General features: G+C 38.5%; 1 non-coding gene across 1 annotated transcript; it reads right to left on the bottom strand.

Moving 5' to 3' along the window:
- Positions 1–6,910: 6,910 nt before the first annotated feature.
- Positions 6,911–6,984, bottom strand: trnat-ugu (transfer RNA threonine (anticodon UGU)). Its single transcript has one exon. It is a non-coding gene; the product is annotated as a tRNA-Thr (tRNA).
- Between the last annotated feature and the right edge of the window lie 492 nt (positions 6,985–7,476).

The raw sequence follows: 7,476 nt of genomic DNA, 5'->3' as shown, positions 1-7,476 counted from the left end.
TTCAGAGAAGAAAGAAGCAAACTCACTGCACTTGCTGTCTGAGAGCATTTCACTGGGAATCTGGCTTGGGGGGTTTGTCAGTCTCTCTACAGTCGCAAAAAGAGTGCGTGTGTTGTTTAAGTTGCTGTTTATAATATTCGAGAAGAAAGTCTGTCTAGCTTTGCCTAGTTCCATATTAAAAGCATGGATGCTGTCTTTGTAGATGTTATAATGGACTACAAGTTTTGTCTTCCGCCACATGCACTCTGCTTTTCTGCATTGTCTTTTCATATTTTGCACTGTTGTTGAGTTTCTCCAAGGTGCTTTTTGTCTACCACTCTTCTTCCTGACTTTCACAGGAGCAATATCATCAATTACACTTTTAACTTTTGAGTTAAAAGAATCAAGGAGTAAATCAACAGAGTCAGCAGATATACTTGATATTAAAGATATAGCCTTCATAAATAGTACACTAGTGTTCTCATTTAAGAATCTCTTCTTGACAGACACAGATCTAGCTTCAATGGCAGGAGAGATCAATATATCAAAGAAAATACAGAAATGATCAGACAGTGCTACATCCTTAATAACAATCGATGAAATGTTTAGACCCTTACTGATAAGTAAATCTAGAGTGTGTCCATGATTGTGTGTGGGTCCATGTACATGCTGAGTCAGATCAAAATTTTTTAAAACAGTTATGATTGCTTTTGTCATATTGTTTTCTGCATTATCTATGTGAATGTTAAAGTCTCCAGCAATGGCAAAACAGTCAAACTCTGAGGTAATTGTTGATAACAGTTCTGTAAAGTCCTCAGCAAAGGCTGGAGAGTATTTTGGAGGCCTGTAAATAATGATAAGTAAAATGCGTGGAGCACCTTTTAACACACTACCCAGATATTCGAAAGACGGGTAATTCCCAAATGATATTTGCTTACATTGATAGACATCTTTAAACAGAGCAGCTAAACCCCCACCTCTACCTTCTCTGCAGACACTCAAATAAGTAAAGTTAGGAGGGATGTTTCATTAAGGACTGTTGCACTACAGCTGTCTTCTAGCCAAGTTTCATTTAGAAACATAAAATCCAGGTTGTATGTGCTTATTAAGTCATTGACTAGAAGTGATTTATTTTTAAGTGAGCAGATGTTTAAAAGTGCTAACTTAACAGTTTTTGTCCCCACAGCAATCTTAGTTTGGCGTGTAATAGGCACCAGATTAGATGGGTTTGCTGAATGGCTTTTGAAGGCCTTAGACTTTCTATGATGTAATCGAACAGCAATAGAGAAAGATACAGGCACACTGGGTTCCCGCTTGTTTTGTAAACATTTGAGAAAGTTACTGTTATCATAGCGGGGACCCAACACATCACTGAGAGCTGGTATCAGTTGTTTTTGGTTCACCTCGAGCAGATGGAGGAGGGTGTGAGCCCTGGCGTTGTGGCAGAGGTCGAAGAGCTCTCACAGGAGGAGGGGGAGGGCGAGCTGGGCCCGCAGGTGCTTGAGGGGCCTGACGTTTTTTGCTTGATATCTGGGGGCTTGCAGCAAAAGAGTGGGATAGTTTGGTTCCAGCATACACCAGTTCTTCCATTTTCTCTGAGAAACACAGATGTGGAGATGCTGGAGAGAGGGATAACGTGTCTGGTGAGAAGGGCTGTAATATGCTGTCCTGGTTTCCCTGGATGTTTTCCAGAAAGTCGTCCTTGGGTGCTGAATCTTGGAGCAGTTCTAATATGTCACAGTCTGTCTGTGGTGAACTTTGTGGGCAGGGCTCAGATGAGATTGTGTCCATGAGCAGAAATTGTTGTGGCTGAGTGGTGTTATCATTGTCCTTGTGTGATTTGTCAACTGCATGTCCATTCAGGTGCTGAAGTGAAGTCCTGTGGTCATTCATACTGTGTCCAGGTGTGTGTGTGCCATTCAGATTGAGTGGATTGGCACACACTGCAGAAGGATGATTGAGGGAGAAGTAGATATTGTCCTTTAGCACTCTTGAACCAAGTTTGTTTGGGTGGTGGCCATCCTGTCGAAACAGTTGCCTCTGACTCCAGAAAAGATTGAAGTTGTCAATGAAGTTAACACCCTTTATATTGCAGGTTTTTTGCAGCCATGTATTAAGCCCAAGCAACCGTGAAAACCTGTTTGTTCCTCTTGCTGGAAGTGGTCCACTGATGAATGTTTGAACTTTCAGTCTTTTAAGTGTTTCAAAAAGTTCATTGAAATCCTTCTTAAGGAGTTCTGATTGCTCTTTATGAATATCATTCTTCCCCACATGAATGATGAGTCGATTTGCAGTCTTATGTTTCATCAGAATGTTCTGAAGTTCCCTGTTTACATCCGAAGTTGTTGCTTGTGGAAGGCAGCATGTAGTAGTATCCCTGCTGCTAATGTTTCTGATTATGGAGTCACCCACTATCAGAGTCCTGGGCCCGGCTGCGCTCTGAGCTGAATGCCGCTGTCTGCTCGACCTTGAGCGCCAGTTCACATCAGTGTTAGCTACTGGCTGATTCAGTCTGTGTTCGATCACATTCATCACGTTTGGGGATGCCTCATTCATTAATACTTCAAATCTGTTCTCAAGATGTATAGGCGGTGGTAGGAAACCAGTGTTTGCAATCCTTGTCAGAGCCGTATCTGGGGTAGAGGATGCTACTGCGACAATATGAGATTCTTGTGACAATCTGATGTCTCGAGTGCCTTTTGGTCTCGCTCCCTGTTTTTGCCATCGATTTGTAAGTCGATCGGCTTGTTTCTCTACACTCAGTATGGCCTGTCGAGAAGCACTAGATTCATGGGACTCACCGGCTGTATGCTGAGGGCGTCCATGACGAAGCTCTGTTGTGTGTTCCGTCTGGTTTGGTGGTCCTGTAAATAACTTTGTTTCAAGAACTGCAATCCTTTGTAAAAGTCTGTGGCAGTTAGTGCAGCAAGTAGATTCCAGAAGAGGCATTTTCTCTTAGGCAGTTGTGTTTTCCCTTCCCTGGAATGAAAACTTTCAGTGGGAGGCTGGTCGGATAAAAGAATTCTGTTTTTTTTTTTTTTTTTTTTTGTAGTAGTCCAAGCTTTTGAGCACTGTGCTGATTTGTTTAAGTTAAAATTAGTTATAAAAGGAGATAAAATATGAAAATATAAAAGCAATAGAGCAAAGCGCGGAGCAGTAAGCAAGAGCGTCCGAACAGAAGCTGAGCAGGAGGCATGTCTGGCTACACATGTAGGCTTCTGTTGTCTCTTGTGGCCCATGCAGTGTTGTCAGCTTGAACTGGTCCATTATAGCTTGAAGAATTTACTGTGTAACTTTTTAAATAGTTGGGTGAAAAAAGTTTTATTGCTACTTAGACAGCAGCTCTAAATAGATACACAGCACCTATTTATTATTGATTGACTATTTTGGGTTCAAATCCCAGCGGTGCCTTTGCTATATGTTGTTTACCTGAGTAACTTCCATGATTTAAAATGTGTGTTTATATAAAAGCTGACAGAAAACAGTTACTCAAGTAAAAATGCTGCACTGACCAAGGGAATGAGTCAATCCTGTTCACAAGTCTTAATAATTATAGTAATTGACTAACTGGGGCCAAGGTCAGGAAGCAGACAAACTGGTTAATTCGAACGTCTGCTAGCTGCCTTGAGACATCACACAGGTCACATAAACTACAACACATAGAGACTGTATCACCTAGATATCTCATAGAGACTGTGTCTGTTCCCCGAACTACCGAACACAATACCCTCAGTAAATAATTAAAAAAATGTTATTAAGGTCAAACTTGAACAAAACAAACAAATTAAAAATACACATCATATAAAAATAGGGCTACTAAACATTAGATCTCTTTCTACCAAAGCACTAATTTTCAATTAAATGATTACAGATCATAGATTGGATGTGCTCTGTTTGACTGAAACCTGGCTTAAACCGGATGAATATATTAGTTTAAATGAATCTACTCCCCCAGGTTATTGTTATAAACATGAGCCTTGTCTGAAGGGTAGAGGAGGAGGTGTTGCTACAATTTACAGTGAAGTTTTTGGTGTTACTCAGAGGACAGGATATAAATGTAAGTCTTTTGAACTAATAATGGTTAATGTGACACCGTCAAATATAAATAAAAGGCACTTTACCTTGCTACAATGTATAGATCACCCGGGCCTTATTCTGATTTCCTTAGTGAATTTGCTAATTTTTATCAGATCTTGTAGTTATTGTAGATAGAGCCTTAATTGTTGGTGACTTCAACATTCAGGTAGATAATGAAAATGATACATTGGGATTAGCATTTATTTATATTCTCAACTCTCTTGGAGTCAGACAATATGTAACAGGACCAACTCATCGCCATAATCATACGCTAGATTTAATTATTTCATATGGAGTTGATGTTGATAATATAGAAATTCTGCGGCAGAGCGATGACATCTCTGATCATTACCTCGTCTCTTGTATGCTGCAATCAACTAATGTTACTCAATTTACACCACGCTATCGTTCAGGTAGAACTATTCTTTCGACCACTAAAGATAGCTTCACTAATAATCTTCCAGATCTATCTCATACACTCAATAAACCCCAAAGCCCAGAAGAACTTGATGAAATAACAAAAAATATAAATGCAGTCTTCTCTAGCACCCTTGATATTGTCGCCCCACTTCGATTAAAAAAAATTTAAGAAATAAGCCCTGCACCATGGTACAATGATCACACTCATGCTCTCAAGAGAGCAGCTCGGAAAATGGAGCGCATGTGGAAAAATACAAAATTAGAAGTATTTCGTGGTGCATGGAAGGATAGTGTCTGTAGCTAAAGACAGGCACTAAAAGCTGCCAGGTCAGCATATTTTAGTAAACTCATAGAAAATACCCACAACAATCCTAGATGTTTATTCAGTACTGTGGCTAAATTGGTTAGGAATAAAGCTTCAACAGAACCAGATATTACGTCACAGCTCAAGAGTAATGACTTAATGAATTTCTTTACAGATAAAATTGAAATAATCAGAAATAAAATTGGAATGATGCAATCATCTGTCATCGCACCTCAGAAAACAGTGCCTAATAATTTTCCTCACGTGCAACTTCAATCTTTCTCTGTCATAGGTCATGAAGAGCTAACAAAACTTATTGAAACATCAAAAGCCACAACTTGTTTGTTAGATCCTATACCAACTAAGCTCTTAAAAGAGGTATCTCCTGTTGTCTCAGAACCTCTTCTTAATATCATTAACTCCTCGCTATGCTTAGGTCATGTCCCAAGAAACTTTAAAATGGCAATTATCGAACCACTTATTAAGAAGCCAAAACTTGATTCTGGAGCACTGGCTAATTATAGACCGATTTCAAATCTCCCGTTTATGTCAAAAATACTAGAAAAGGTAGTATCCTCCCAAATATATTAATTTCTACAGAGAAATAGTATATATGAAGAATTTCAATCAGGATTTAGGCCTCATCACAGTACAGAGACTGCACTTATCAGAATTACAAATGACTTGCTCTTATCATCTGATCGGGGCTGCATTTCTCTTCTAGTGCTTTTAGATCTTAGTGCTGCATTCAACACGATAGATCACGACATTCTCTTGAATAGGCTGGAGAATTATGTTGGAATTTGTGGAGTTGCATTAGCATGGTTTAGGTCATATTTAGCAGACTGCTACCATTTTTTTTTGTAAATGAGGAATTGTCAAACAAAACAAAAGTAAAATATGGAGTGCCACAGGGATCCGTTTTAGGGCCTCTGCTTTTCTCTTTGCATATGCTTCCCCTGGGAGATATTATCAGGAATCATGGAATAAGTTTCCACTGCTATGCTGACGATACACAACTTTATATTTCTTCAAAACCTGATGAGATATCAAAATTCGCTAAATTAGCAAAGTGTATCAATGAAATAAAAGATTGGATGGCCAGAAATTTCCTTCTACTCAAATCTGACAAAACAGAGGTACTAATTATTATACCAAAGAACTCTAAAAATAAGCCACTAAAAAATTATTTGACTCTAGATGGATGTACTGTTACATCATCTTCAACAGCGAAGAACTTAGGTGTTATATTTGGTACCAATCTGTCCTTTGAAAATCAAATTACAAATGTTTCTAGAACAGCATTCTTTCACCTAAGAAATATTGCTAAATTAAGGCACATGCTCTCTGTTGCTGATGCCGAAAAATGAATTCATGCATTCATGACCTCAAGACTAGATTATTGTAATGCATTACTGGGAGGATGTCTAGCAAGATCAATAAATAAAATTAAATTGGTTCAAAATACAGCAGCCAGAGTGCTAACAAATGATATTTGCATCTATTTGATCTTCTGCAATTAATCAGGGATGGACTTCAAAGACATTGGTCATTTATCTTACAGTTCAAACACAATTGATGTTTAAACACTGACCCTTAACACTTACTTAGTTTAATAATTTTAAACCATGACTTTAACTATACATAAGTAATATTTACATTATATTCTTGATGTTAGCCAGAGGGGAACTGGCCCCCACAGTGAGTCTGGTTTCTCCCAAGGTTATTTTTCTCCATTAATCTACATCTTATGGAGTTTTGTGTTCCTTGCCAAAGTCGCCTACAGCTTGCTCACTGGAATTATTAATACAACTATTATTTAATTATTTTTAAACACGATTAAGAATCGTATTTTATCTAATTACACAATGATGATTCATCGAATTTATAGATATTACAGTTTTATCATCTGTTAATGCTGATCTTCTGTAAAGCTGCTTTGAAACGATGTGTGTTGTGAAAGGCGCTATACAAATAAAATTGACTTGAATTGACTTGACTTAAAAAAACATCCAAGAAAAGATTTGTGAACAGGATTGACTTCTACCCTTGATCAGTGCAGCATATTTTCTTGGGTAACCGTTTTCTATCAGCTTTTAGAAAAAAACACATTTTATCATTACTCAGTAAAGGCACTGCTGGGATTTGAACCTAGGATCTCCTGTTTACAAGACAGGCACTTTAAACAACTAAGCCACAGCACCTTTATCTTACCTTACTGGGAGTGTGACTGTGATGAGCAAAACATCCAGAAGAGCGGTCATGGTATTGAGTAATAGGGCATGCAATTGAAAGCATTAAGGAGTTTGTTTGAGGAAAGTGTTTTGGTGGTCAGATAGTCTTGCCATTTTTAGGCCAAGTGTGCTTAGCAAAATGACAAAAGCTGCAACCTGAATCCAGAACCTTTGAATAGCCATACTTTGCAGAATAGATGTCTAGCGCCCTATCAATTGCACTACAGAACCCACAAAAAGCACTCCTTTGTGTCCCCAAAACAGTGTGTTTACACACTCTGTGGCATGGAAATCACATTCCATGAGACTGTAGAAATGATTGCCGTTACAAAATGCACTGTCAGGACTTTCTGTCCTCAGGAAAGGACAGAGTGTGCTTAGCAAAATGACAAAAGCTGCAACCTGAATCCAAAACCTTTGATTAGCCATACTTTGCAAAATAGAAATCTAGCGCTCTATCAA

Source organism: Xyrauchen texanus, chromosome 38, assembly GCF_025860055.1.
Source record: "Xyrauchen texanus isolate HMW12.3.18 chromosome 38, RBS_HiC_50CHRs, whole genome shotgun sequence".
Taxonomy (NCBI): Eukaryota; Metazoa; Chordata; class Actinopteri; order Cypriniformes; family Catostomidae; genus Xyrauchen; species Xyrauchen texanus.
The sequence above is the reverse complement of the archived record's forward strand: the minus strand, read 5'-3'. Positions and strand labels throughout refer to the sequence as shown.